Source organism: Argentina anserina, unplaced genomic scaffold, assembly GCF_933775445.1.
Source record: "Argentina anserina unplaced genomic scaffold, drPotAnse1.1, whole genome shotgun sequence".
Lineage (NCBI taxonomy): Eukaryota > Viridiplantae > Streptophyta > Magnoliopsida > Rosales > Rosaceae > Argentina > Argentina anserina.
Genome location: NW_026089420.1, coordinates 304,246 through 316,373, shown reverse-complemented (window position 1 = coordinate 316,373; position 12,128 = coordinate 304,246). Strand labels below are relative to the sequence as shown.

At 36.7% G+C, this 12,128-nt stretch overlaps 1 non-coding gene across 1 annotated transcript; it reads right to left on the bottom strand.

Moving 5' to 3' along the window:
• Nucleotides 1–1,312: 1,312 nt before the first annotated feature.
• Nucleotides 1,313–1,419, bottom strand: LOC126804559 (small nucleolar RNA R71). Its single transcript, XR_007673456.1, has one exon. It is a non-coding gene; the product is annotated as a small nucleolar RNA R71 (small nucleolar RNA).
• Between the last annotated feature and the right edge of the window lie 10,709 nt (nucleotides 1,420–12,128).

Here is a 12,128-nt window from a genome sequence, read left to right as displayed (position 1 = left end):
GTTCATATTGTAAATTTGTATATATATATATTTATATATATTTTTTTTTCTTTTTGTAACATATAGTAAATATATCTTAGGTTGTTGTTTTGGTGATTGAGTGAATGATTGTTGTAGGTTGTAAATCGAACGGAATAGGTAAAGTCCCTTTTGTTAATATTAGCCTTAACCCCCCATGTTTTCTTCCAAAGTTTTTGCATGAGGATGAGGGCGGCTTTTATTAACACTTGGAGATTTGTCTAACACCCAAGTTTCAATCCAGCTGAGTAAGGGGCACGCTCTTTTATTACCCTGGTGCATGGGACCAAAATTGGATCTCAGAGAACTATTGACTGACATACATCTCGGTGATGGAGTCGATAGGGAGTTCGCTCTCCGTAGTTCAACAAATGAGTCCTACCATGTTCACTATCTCTAATTGAGCTATACGGCCTTCTGAAACAAAGACTTGATCTTGTGTCTAGACATCCATACTTAGGCCGCACGTCCACCTCGGTTTACAACTTAGAATCAATTGATCATTCAATCATTGAAATAGCAAAAAGAACTTTTGAATTGTATGAACTTTGTAAACGTAAAGAACTAACTTTGTAACATGACAACATAGTTGTCGTGCCTCTTCCATAAGTGTGCTGCGTATATGACCAAGGAAGGGCACGATTCATGTCTTCATTTTGTATCCTTCAATACTAACCCTTTAACTTTTGTATTACAGGAATTATGCATGTCCGAAATATCTAAGAGAACACAAGAGCTCAAAGATCGAATTCAAGCACTTCGAGATTTAAACAACTCTTTCAGGAGTGGACCCTTAGATTTCGAATCATCTCCAAGCAATTCAATCTTGAACTCTTCACCTAGATCAGAAGAAGAGGAGGATCCTTTCTTTCCTTTCATCTTCAATTCAGAGACAGACACAATTGCGGACCGTGATATAGTTCCTGTTGGTGCTCCAATGGCACTCAAGAATGCTTTCATCCCCACCACCCCTGAATCACCTTCATGCATTGCTTTCACTCCACCTAATGAAGCCAACTTCTCCATTCCGGTTCAATTGCTTGGGCAGCTGCCTAAGTATTCTGGTTCCTCAATGGAAGACCCTAATGTTCACCTTAGGGAGTTCTTGGACATTTGCAAGCTCCAATCGATTCATCATCTGTCTCAAGAAGGCTTGAGGTTGCTTTTGTTTCCATTTACCCTTAAGGACGATGCTAAACGTTGGTTGTACTCTCTGCCTCCGGGAATCATCACCACATGGGATGAAATGACTAGGAAGTTCTTGAAACAATTCTTCCCTGCTCAACTCACGAAAAGACTAAGGAGGGAGATTCAGAACTTCACTCAAAAGGATGGTGATTCACTCTACGAGGCATGGGAGGAATTTCAAGAACTACAAAGAAAGTGCCCTCACCATGGTATTTCGTTGGATGACTTGGTGCAATTCTTCTATGAAGGACTCGACACCATTAACAAGAGTATGGTGGATTCGGCATGTGGCTGCACATTCATGAACAAGACCAGTCAAGAAGCTTACACCTTGATTGATGACTTGGCAGACAACAATCGCCAATTTAGTTCTAAGGAAAAGAGAGGAAGCAAGAGCCGTGGAGTGTATGACGTTGATACAAGGAATCAAATGGCTACTTTAGAAAGAAAGCTTGATGTTCTAGTTAAGGCATTCAATGGTTCGACCATCAACACTCAAGCGTGTGGCATTTGTTCATTCAAGGACCACACCACCGAGAATTGTCCAAATGGTGCAATAACTGAAGAGGAGTTGAACTTCATGGGGCAACAAAGGCCTAGGTACGATCCATACTCGAACACATACAACCCTGGACTTAGAGATCATCCAAATTTTCGTTGGAACAACAATGCTCAACCGTCCAATGCTCAAGGTCAAGGACCTCGTCCTTCAGGTTTGTTTGTGAGGCCTCAGGTACCTCAAGGTTCTGTTCCCTTTAACTCTAACGTTCATGGTTCAAATAATGCACCTGCACCTAACTATGATGAACTTTTGAAGTCTCTTGCTCAAGGGCAACAAAATTTAAACTCTGCTACTCAAGCTTTAGTTACAGGTCAACAAGCTCATTCTAAAGACATAACCGAGCTTAAGAAGCAAATGGGACAAGTGATCGACTTCATGGGCAAGATTCATGAAGGAGGTAAGTTGCCGAGCCAAACTGAGCCAAATCCTAACGTGAAGGCCATGATGACAAGAAGTGGGAGGATCTTGGATGCTCAATTGCAGCAAAACAAGAAGGCCGTGCCTTCTAAAGGAAAAGAGGCCGAGAGTTTCAATGCTAATGACATAGAGAAAGACCCTGCCTCCTCTAAAGCTAATGATGTCGTTCCTCTTCCCACAAGTGATCATGACGCGCATGACAAAGGTAAGGATCCTAACTCTAGAGGTTTAGTTTCAACTAATGCTCTTCCTCGTGTCCCCTTCCCCAATAGATTCGCAAAGAAGAAGAAGGATGACTCTGATCAAGCCATGCTCGACATCTTTAAAAGGGTAGAAGTGAACATGCCTCTCATTGAATGCATTCAACAAATCCCGAAGTACGCTAAGTTTCTAAAGGAGTTGTGCACCAATAAGAGGATGACTCGAGAGAAGGAGGTTGTTACAATGAGTAAGACGGTTTCTGCCGTGCTCCAACGGAAGCTACCACCAAAGCTTAAGGATCCAGGGAGTTTTTCTATCCCTTGTACAATCGGAAACATGACATTTGAAAAGATAATGTTAGACTTAGGTGCATCGATAAATGTAATGCCTTACTATATTTATGAGGATCTAGGTCTAGGTGATTTGAAACGAGATAATGTTGTGATTCGATTGGCAGATTGTTCCAACAAAGTCCCTTTGGGCTATGTTGAAGATGTTCTTGTGCAGGTTTCGAGCTTGATATTCCCTGCGGACTTCTATGTCCTTGACATGGAGCCAACTGAAGGAGATGACAAGGAGGTCCCTATTCTGTTGGGGCGTCCCTTTATGAGGACTGCAAGAACGAAGATTGATGTGTTTAGTGGATCACTCACCTTTGAGTTCGACGGTGAAGTGATTAGCTTCAACATCTTTGAAGCTATGAGGTATCCCCTTTCGGAATTAAGTGATTCTTTTTCAGTTGACATTCTTGATTCCCTTGCAGATAACTATCTAGATACCTTGGCACATGACGAGTTGGCACTCACCATTGCCCAAGGGGCCGGATTTGCAAGTGACGGCTCCAACGTTTCTGAGTTGGAAGCCAATGATGCCGTGCCATCATTTGTACTAGAGAATGTGGCCTCTCTTGAGGTTTCACCACGTGAGGTAAGTTATGTCTCTCCTAGTCCAATTCTCTTAACTACTAACAAGAATCTTCCTTCTGTGGTGCAAGCCCCAAAGCTTGATCTTAAGGTTCTTCCGGACCACTTGAAGTATGCATTTTTGGGAGATGAGGATACATTGCCCGTGATCATTTCATCTGCACTCAACGAGGAACAAGAGGAGAGATTGATTGAAGTGTTAAAGAAACACAAGACGGCAATAGGATGGACCCTAGCCGACATCAAAGGAATCAGCCCTACCATGTGTGTGCACCGAATTTTGCTTGAAGATGGTGCCAAACCAACCAAGGAATGTCAAAGACGCCTTCACCCACCAATGATGCAAGTTGTAAAGGATGAAATCACTAAGTTGCACGATTGTGGCGTGATCTACCCCATCTCGGATAGTAGGTGGATCTCTCCCATTCAAGTTGTGCCAAAGAAGTCAGGAATCACGGTGGTAAAGAACAAAGAGAACGAGTTGGTGCCTCAAAGGACAGTGACCGGTTATAGAGTGTGTATCGACTATAGGAAGCTCAATGCTACAACAAGGAAGGACCATATGCCATTGCCATTCATTGATCAAATGCTTGAGAGGTTAGCTGGTCATTCTTTCTATTGTTTCCTTGATGGATATAGTGGATACAATCAAATTAGTGGGAGTGTGTTTCTTTCAAACTGAGTATCTTTACATCGTTTGCGTATCTTTACTATTCCAATTGTGTATCTTTACATCATTTGCGTATCTTTACAATTTCAATTGAGTATCTTTTCATTTCTCGTTTGAGTATCTTTCTGTAAGGCTTTCTGATGCGAGTTTCTATTGAATTTGAGAGTTTTGCAAGTGTGGGAGTGTGTTTCTTTCAAACTGAGTATCTTTACATCGTTTGCGTATGTTTACTATTCCAATTGTGTATCTTTACATCGTTTGCGTATCTTTACTATTCCAATTGTGTATCTTTTCATTTCTCGTTTGAGTATCTTTCTGTAAGGCTTCTGATGCGAGTTTCTATTGTATTTGAGAGTTTTGCAAGTGTGGGAGTGTGTTTCTTTCAAACTGAGTATCTTTACATCGTTTGCGTATCTTTACTATTCCAATTGTGTATCTTTTCATTTCTCGTTTGAGTATCTTTCTGTAAGGCTTCTGATGCGAGTTTCTATTGAATTTGAGACTTTTGCAAGTGTGGGAGTGTGTTTCTTTCAAACTGAGTATCTTTACATCGTTTGCGTATGTTTACTATTCCAATTGTGTATCTTTACATCGTTTGCGTATCTTTACTATTCCAATTGTGTATCTTTTCATTTCTCGTTTGAGTATCTTTCTGTAAGGCTTCTGATGCGAGTTTCTATTGTATTTAAGAGTGTTGCAAGTGTGGGAGTGTGTTTCTTTCAAACTGAGTATCTTTACATCGTTTGCGTATCTTTACTATTCCAATTGTGTATCTTTACATCGTTTGCGTATCTTTACTATTCCAATTGTGTATCTTTACATCGTTTGCGTATCTTTACTATTCCAATTGAGTATCTTTTCATTTCTCGTTTGAGTATCTTTCTGTAAGGCTTTCTGATGCGAGTTTCTATTGAATTTGAGAGTTTTGCAAGTGTGGGAGTGTGTTTCTTTCAAACTGAGTATCTTTACATCGTTTGCGTATGTTTACTATTCCAATTTTGTATCTTTACATCGTTTGCGTATCTTTACTATTCCAATTGTGTATCTTTTCATTTCTTGTTTGAGTATCTTTCTGTAAGGCTTTCTGATGCGAGTTTCTATTGAATTTGAGAGTTTTGCAAGTGTGGGAGTGTGTTTCTTTCAAACTGAGTATCTTTACATCGTTTGCGTATCTTTACTATTCCAATTGTGTATCTTTACATCGTTTGCGTATCTTTACTATTCCAATTGTGTATCTTTTCATTTCTCGTTTGAGTATCTTTATGTAAGGCTTCTGATGCGAGTTTCTATTGTATTTGAGAGTTTTGCAAGTGTGGGAGTGTGTTTCTTTCAAACTGAGTATCTTTACATCGTTTGCGTATCTTTACTATTCCAATTGTGTATCTTTACATCATTTGCGTATCTTTACAATTCCAATTGAGTATCTTTTCATTTCTCGTTTGAGTATCTTTCTGTAAGGCTTTCTGATGCGAGTTTCTATTGAATTTGAGAGTTTTGCAAGTGTGGGAGTGTGTTTCTTTCAAACTGAGTATCTTTACATCGTTTGCGTATGTTTACTATTCCAATTGTGTATCTTTACATCGTGTGCGTATCTTTACTATTCCAATTGTGTATCTTTTCATTTCTCGTTTGAGTATCTTTCTGTAAGGCTTCTGATGCGAGTTTCTATTGTATTTGAGAGTTTTGCAAGTGTGGGAGTGTGTTTCTTTCAAACTGAGTATCTTTACATCGTTTGCGTATGTTTACTATTCCAATTGTGTATCTTTACATCGTTTGCGCATCTTTACTATTCCAATTGAGTATCTTTTCATTTCTCGTTTGAGTATCTTTCTGTAAGGCTTTCTGATGCGAGTTTCTATTGAATTTGAGAGTTTTGCAAGTGTGGGAGTGTGTTTCTTTCAAACTGAGTATCTTTACATCGTTTGCGTATGTTTACTATTCCAATTTTGTATCTTTACATCGTTTGCGTATCTTTACTATTCCAATTGTGTATCTTTACATCGTTTGCGTATCTTTACTATTCCAATTGTGTATCTTTTCATTTCTCGTTTCAGTATCTTTCTGTAAGTCTTCTGATGCGAGTTTCTATTGAATTTGAGAGTTTTGCAAGTGTGGGAGTGTGTTTCTTTCAAACTGAGTATCTTTACATCGTTTGCGTATCTTTACTATTCCAATTGTGTATCTTTACATCGTTTGCGTATCTTTACTATTCCAATTGTGTATCTTTTCATTTCTCGTTTCAGTATCTTTCTGTAAGTCTTCTGATGCGAGTTTCTATTGAATTTGAGAGTTTTGCAAGTGTGGGAGTGTGTTTCTTTCAAACTGAGTATCTTTACATCGTTTGCGTATCTTTACTATTCCAATTGTGTATCTTTACATCGTTTGCGTATCTTTACTATTCCAATTGTGTATCTTTTCATTTCTCGTTTCAGTATCTTTCTGTAAGTCTTCTGATGCGAGTTTCTATTGAATTTGAGAGTTTTGCAAGTGTGGGAGTGTGTTTCTTTCAAACTGAGTATCTTTACATCGTTTGCGTATCTTTACTATTCCAATTGTGTATCTTTAAATCGTTTGCGTATCTTTACTATTCCAATTCAGTATCTTTTCATTTCTCGTTTGAGTATCTTTCTGTAAGGCTTCTGATGCGAGTTTCTATTGAATTTGAGAGTTTTGCAAGTGTGGGAGTGTGTTTCTTTCAAACTGAGTATCTTTACATCGTTTGCGTATGTTTACTATTCCAATTTTGTATCTTTACATCGTTTGCGTATCTTTACTATTCCAATTGTGTATCTTTTCATTTCTCGTTTGAGTATCTTTCTGTAAGGCTTCTGATGCGAGTTTCTATTGAATTTGAGACTTTTGCAAGTGTGGGAGTGTGTTTCTTTCAAACTGAGTATCTTTACATCGTTTGCGTATGTTTACTATTCCAATTGTGTATCTTTACATCGTTTGCGTATCTTTACTATTCCAATTGTGTATCTTTTCATTTCTCGTTTGAGTATCTTTCTGTAAGGCTTCTGATGCGAGTTTCTATTGTATTTAAGAGTGTTGCAAGTGTGGGAGTGTGTTTCTTTCAAACTGAGTATCTTTACATCGTTTGCGTATCTTTACTATTCTAATTGTGTATCATTACATCGTTTGCGTATCTTTACTATTCCAATTGAGTATCTTTTCATTTCTCGTTTGAGTATCTTTCTGTAAGGCTTTCTGATGCGAGTTTCTATTGAATTTGAGAGTTTTGCAAGTGTGGGAGTGTGTTTCTTTCAAACTGAGTATCTTTACATCGTTTGCGTATGTTTACTATTCCAATTTTGTATCTTTACATCGTTTGCGTATCTTTACTATTCCAATTGTGTATCTTTTCATTTCTTGTTTGAGTATCTTTCTGTAAGGCTTTCTGATGCGAGTTTCTATTGAATTTGAGAGTTTTGCAAGTGTGGGAGTGTGTTTCTTTCAAACTGAGTATCTTTACATCGTTTGCGTATGTTTACTATTCCAATTGTGTATCTTTACATCGTTTGCGTATCTTTACTATTCCAATTGTGTATCTTTTCATTTCTCGTTTGAGTATCTTTCTGTAAGGCTTCTGATGCGAGTTTCTATTGTATTTAAGAGTGTTGCAAGTGTGGGAGTGTGTTTCTTTCAAACTGAGTATCTTTACATCGTTTGCGTATCTTTACTATTCTAATTGTGTATCATTACATCGTTTGCGTATCTTTACTATTCCAATTGAGTATCTTTTCATTTCTCGTTTGAGTATCTTTCTGTAAGGCTTTCTGATGCGAGTTTCTATTGAATTTGAGAGTTTTGCAAGTGTGGGAGTGTGTTTCTTTCAAACTGAGTATCTTTACATCGTTTGCGTATGTTTACTATTCCAATTTTGTATCTTTACATCGTTTGCGTATCTTTACTATTCCAATTGTGTATCTTTTCATTTCTTGTTTGAGTATCTTTCTGTAAGGCTTTCTGATGCGAGTTTCTATTGAATTTGAGAGTTTTGCAAGTGTGGGAGTGTGTTTCTTTCAAACTGAGTATCTTTACATCGTTTGCGTATCTTTACTATTCCAATTGTGTATCTTTACATCGTTTGCGTATCTTTACTATTCCAATTGTGTATCTTTTCATTTCTCGTTTGAGTATCTTTATGTAAGGCTTCTGATGCGAGTTTCTATTGTATTTGAGAGTTTTGCAAGTGTAGGAGTGTGTTTCTTTCAAACTGAGTATCTTTACATCGTTTGCGTATCTTTACTATTCCAATTGTGTATCTTTACATCATTTGCGTATCTTTACAATTCCAATTGAGTATCTTTTCATTTCTCGTTTGAGTATCTTTCTGTAAGGCTTTCTGATGCGAGTTTCTATTGAATTTGAGAGTTTTGCAAGTGTGGGAGTGTGTTTCTTTCAAACTGAGTATCTTTACATCGTTTGCGTATGTTTACTATTCCAATTGTGTATCTTTACATCGTGTGCGTATCTTTACTATTCCAATTGTGTATCTTTTCATTTCTCGTTTGAGTATCTTTCTGTAAGGCTTCTGATGCGAGTTTCTATTGTATTTTGAGAGTTTTGCAAGTGTGGGAGTGTGTTTCTTTCAAACTGAGTATCTTTACATCGTTTACGTATCTTTACTATTCCAATTGTGTATCTTTACATCGTTTGCGTATCTTTACTATTCCAATTGAGTATCTTTTCATTTCTCGTTTGAGTATCTTTCTGTAAGGCTTTCTGATGCGAGTTTCTATTGAATTTGAGAGTTTTGCAAGTGTGGGAGTGTGTTTCTTTCAAACTGAGTATCTTTACATCGTTTGCGTATGTTTACTATTCCAATTTTGTATCTTTACATCGTTTGCGTATCTTTACTATTCCAATTGTGTATCTTTTCATTTCTTGTTTGAGTATCTTTCTGTAAGGCTTTCTGATGCGAGTTTCTATTGAATTTGAGAGTTTTGCAAGTGTGGGAGTGTGTTTCTTTCAAACTGAGTATCTTTACATCGTTTGCGTATCTTTACTATTCCAATTGTGTATCTTTTCATTTCTCGTTTAAGTATCTTTCTGTAAGGCTTCTGATGCGAGTTTCTATTGAATTTGAGAGTTTTGCAAGTGTGGGAGTGTGTTTCTTTCAAACTGAGTATCTTTACATCGTTTGCGTATGTTTACTATTCCAATTGTGTATCTTTACATCCTTTGCGTATCTTTACTAGTCCAATTGTGTATCTTTTCATTTCTCGTTTGAGTATCTTTCTGTAAGGCTTCTGATGCGAGTTTCTATTGTATTTGAGAGTTTTGCAAGTGGGCGAGTGTGTTTCTTTCAAACTAAGTATCTTTACATCGTTTGCGTATCTTTACTATTCCAATTGTGTATCTTTACATCGGTTGCGTATCTTTACTATTCCAACTGTGTATCTTTTCATTTCTCGTTTGAGTATCTTTCTGTAAGGCTTTCTGATGCGAGTTTCTATTGAATTTGAGAGTTTTGCAAGTGTGGGAGTGTGTTTCTTTCAAACTGAGTATCTTTACATCGTTTGCGTATGTTTACTATTCCAATTGTGTATCTTTACATCGTTTGCGTATCGTTACTATTCCAATTGTGTATCTTTTCATTTCTCGTTTGAGTATCTTTCTGTAAGGCTTCTGATGCGAGTTTCTATTGTATTTGAGAGTTTTGCAAGTGTGGGAGTGTGTTTCTTTCAAACTGAGTATCTTTACATCGTTTGCGTATCTTTACTTTTCCAATTGTGTATCTTTACATCGTTTGCGTATCTTTACTATTCCAATTGTGTATCTTTACATCGTTTGCGTATCTGTACTATTCCAATTGTGTATCTTTTCATTTCTCGTTTGAGTATCTTTCTGTAAGGCTTTCTGATGCGAGTTTCTATTGAATTTGAGAGTTTTGCAAGTGTGGGAGTGTGTTTCTTTCAAACTGAGTATCTTTACATCGTTTGCGTATCTTTACTATTCCAATTGTGTATCTTTACATCGTTTGCGTATCTTTACTATTCCAATTGTGTATCTTTTGATTTCTCGTTTGAGTATCTTTATGTAAGGCTTCTGATGCGAGTTTCTATTGTATTTGAGAGTTTTGCAAGTGTGGGAGTGTGTTTCTTTCAAACTGAGTATCTTTACATCGTTTGCGTATCTTTACTATTCCAATTGTGTATCTTTACATCATTTGCGTATCTTTACAATTTCAATTGAGTATCTTTTCATTTCTCGTTTGAGTATCTTTCTGTAAGGCTTTCTGATGCGAGTTTCTATTGAATTTGAGAGTTTTGCAAGTGTGGGAGTGTGTTTCTTTCAAACTGAGTATCTTTACATCGTTTGCGTATGTTTACTATTCCAATTTTGTATCTTTACATCGTTTGCGTATCTTTACTATTCCAATTGTGTATCTTTTCATTTCTTGTTTGAGTATCTTTCTGTAAGGCTTTCTGATGCGAGTTTCTATTGAATTTGAGAGTTTTGCAAGTGTGGGAGTGTGTTTCTTTCAAACTGAGTATCTTTACATCGTTTGCGTATCTTTACTATTCCAATTGTGTATCTTTTCATTTCTCGTTTAAGTATCTTTCTGTAAGGCTTCTGATGCGAGTTTCTATTGAATTTGAGAGTTTTGCAAGTGTGGGAGTGTGTTTCTTTCAAACTGAGTATCTTTACATCGTTTGCGTATCTTTACTATTCCAATTGTGTATCTTTACATCGTTTGCGTATCGTTACTATTCCAATTGTGTATCTTTTCATTTCTCGTTTGAGTATCTTTATGTAAGGCTTCTGATGCGAGTTTCTATTGTATTTAAGAGTGTTGCAAGTGTGGGAGTGTGTTTCTTTCAAACTGAGTATCTTTACATCGTTTGCGTATCTTTACTATTCTAATTGTGTATCATTACATCGTTTGCGTATCTTTACTATTCCAATTGAGTATCTTTTCATTTCTCGTTTGAGTATCTTTCTGTAAGGCTTTCTGATGCGAGTTTCTATTGAATTTGAGAGTTTTGCAAGTGTGGGAGTGTGTTTCTTTCAAACTGAGTATCTTTACATCGTTTGCGTATGTTTACTATTCCAATTTTGTATCTTTACATCGTTTGCGTATCTTTACTATTCCAATTGTGTATCTTTTCATTTCTTGTTTGAGTATCTTTCTGTAAGGCTTTCTGATGCGAGTTTCTATTGAATTTGAGAGTTTTGCAAGTGTGGGAGTGTGTTTCTTTCAAACTGAGTATCTTTACATCGTTTGCGTATCTTTACTATTCCAATTGTGTATCTTTACATCGTTTGCGTATCTTTACTATTCCAATTGTGTATCTTTTCATTTCTCGTTTGAGTATCTTTATGTAAGGCTTCTGATGCGAGTTTCTATTGTATTTGAGAGTTTTGCAAGTGTAGGAGTGTGTTTCTTTCAAACTGAGTATCTTTACATCGTTTGCGTATCTTTACTATTCCAATTGTGTATCTTTACATCATTTGCGTATCTTTACAATTCCAATTGAGTATCTTTTCATTTCTCGTTTGAGTATCTTTCTGTAAGGCTTTCTGATGCGAGTTTCTATTGAATTTGAGAGTTTTGCAAGTGTGGGAGTGTGTTTCTTTCAAACTGAGTATCTTTACATCGTTTGCGTATGTTTACTATTCCAATTGTGTATCTTTACATCGTGTGCGTATCTTTACTATTCCAATTGTGTATCTTTTCATTTCTCGTTTGAGTATCTTTCTGTAAGGCTTCTGATGCGAGTTTCTATTGTATTTTGAGAGTTTTGCAAGTGTGGGAGTGTGTTTCTTTCATACTGAGTATCTTTACATCGTTTGCGTATCTTTACTATTCCAATTGTGTATCTTTACATCGTTTGCGTATCTTTACTATTCCAATTGAGTATCTTTTCATTTCTCGTTTGAGTATCTTTCTGTAAGGCTTTCTGATGCGAGTTTCTATTGAATTTGAGAGTTTTGCAAGTGTGGGAGTGTGTTTCTTTCAAACTGAGTATCTTTACATCGTTTGCGTATGTTTACTATTCCAATTTTGTATCTTTACATCGTTTGCGTATCTTTACTATTCCAATTGTGTATCTTTTCATTTCTTGTTTGAGTATCTTTCTGTAAGGCTTTCTGATGCGAGTTTCTATTGAATTTGAGAGTTTTGCAAGTGTGGGAGTGTGTT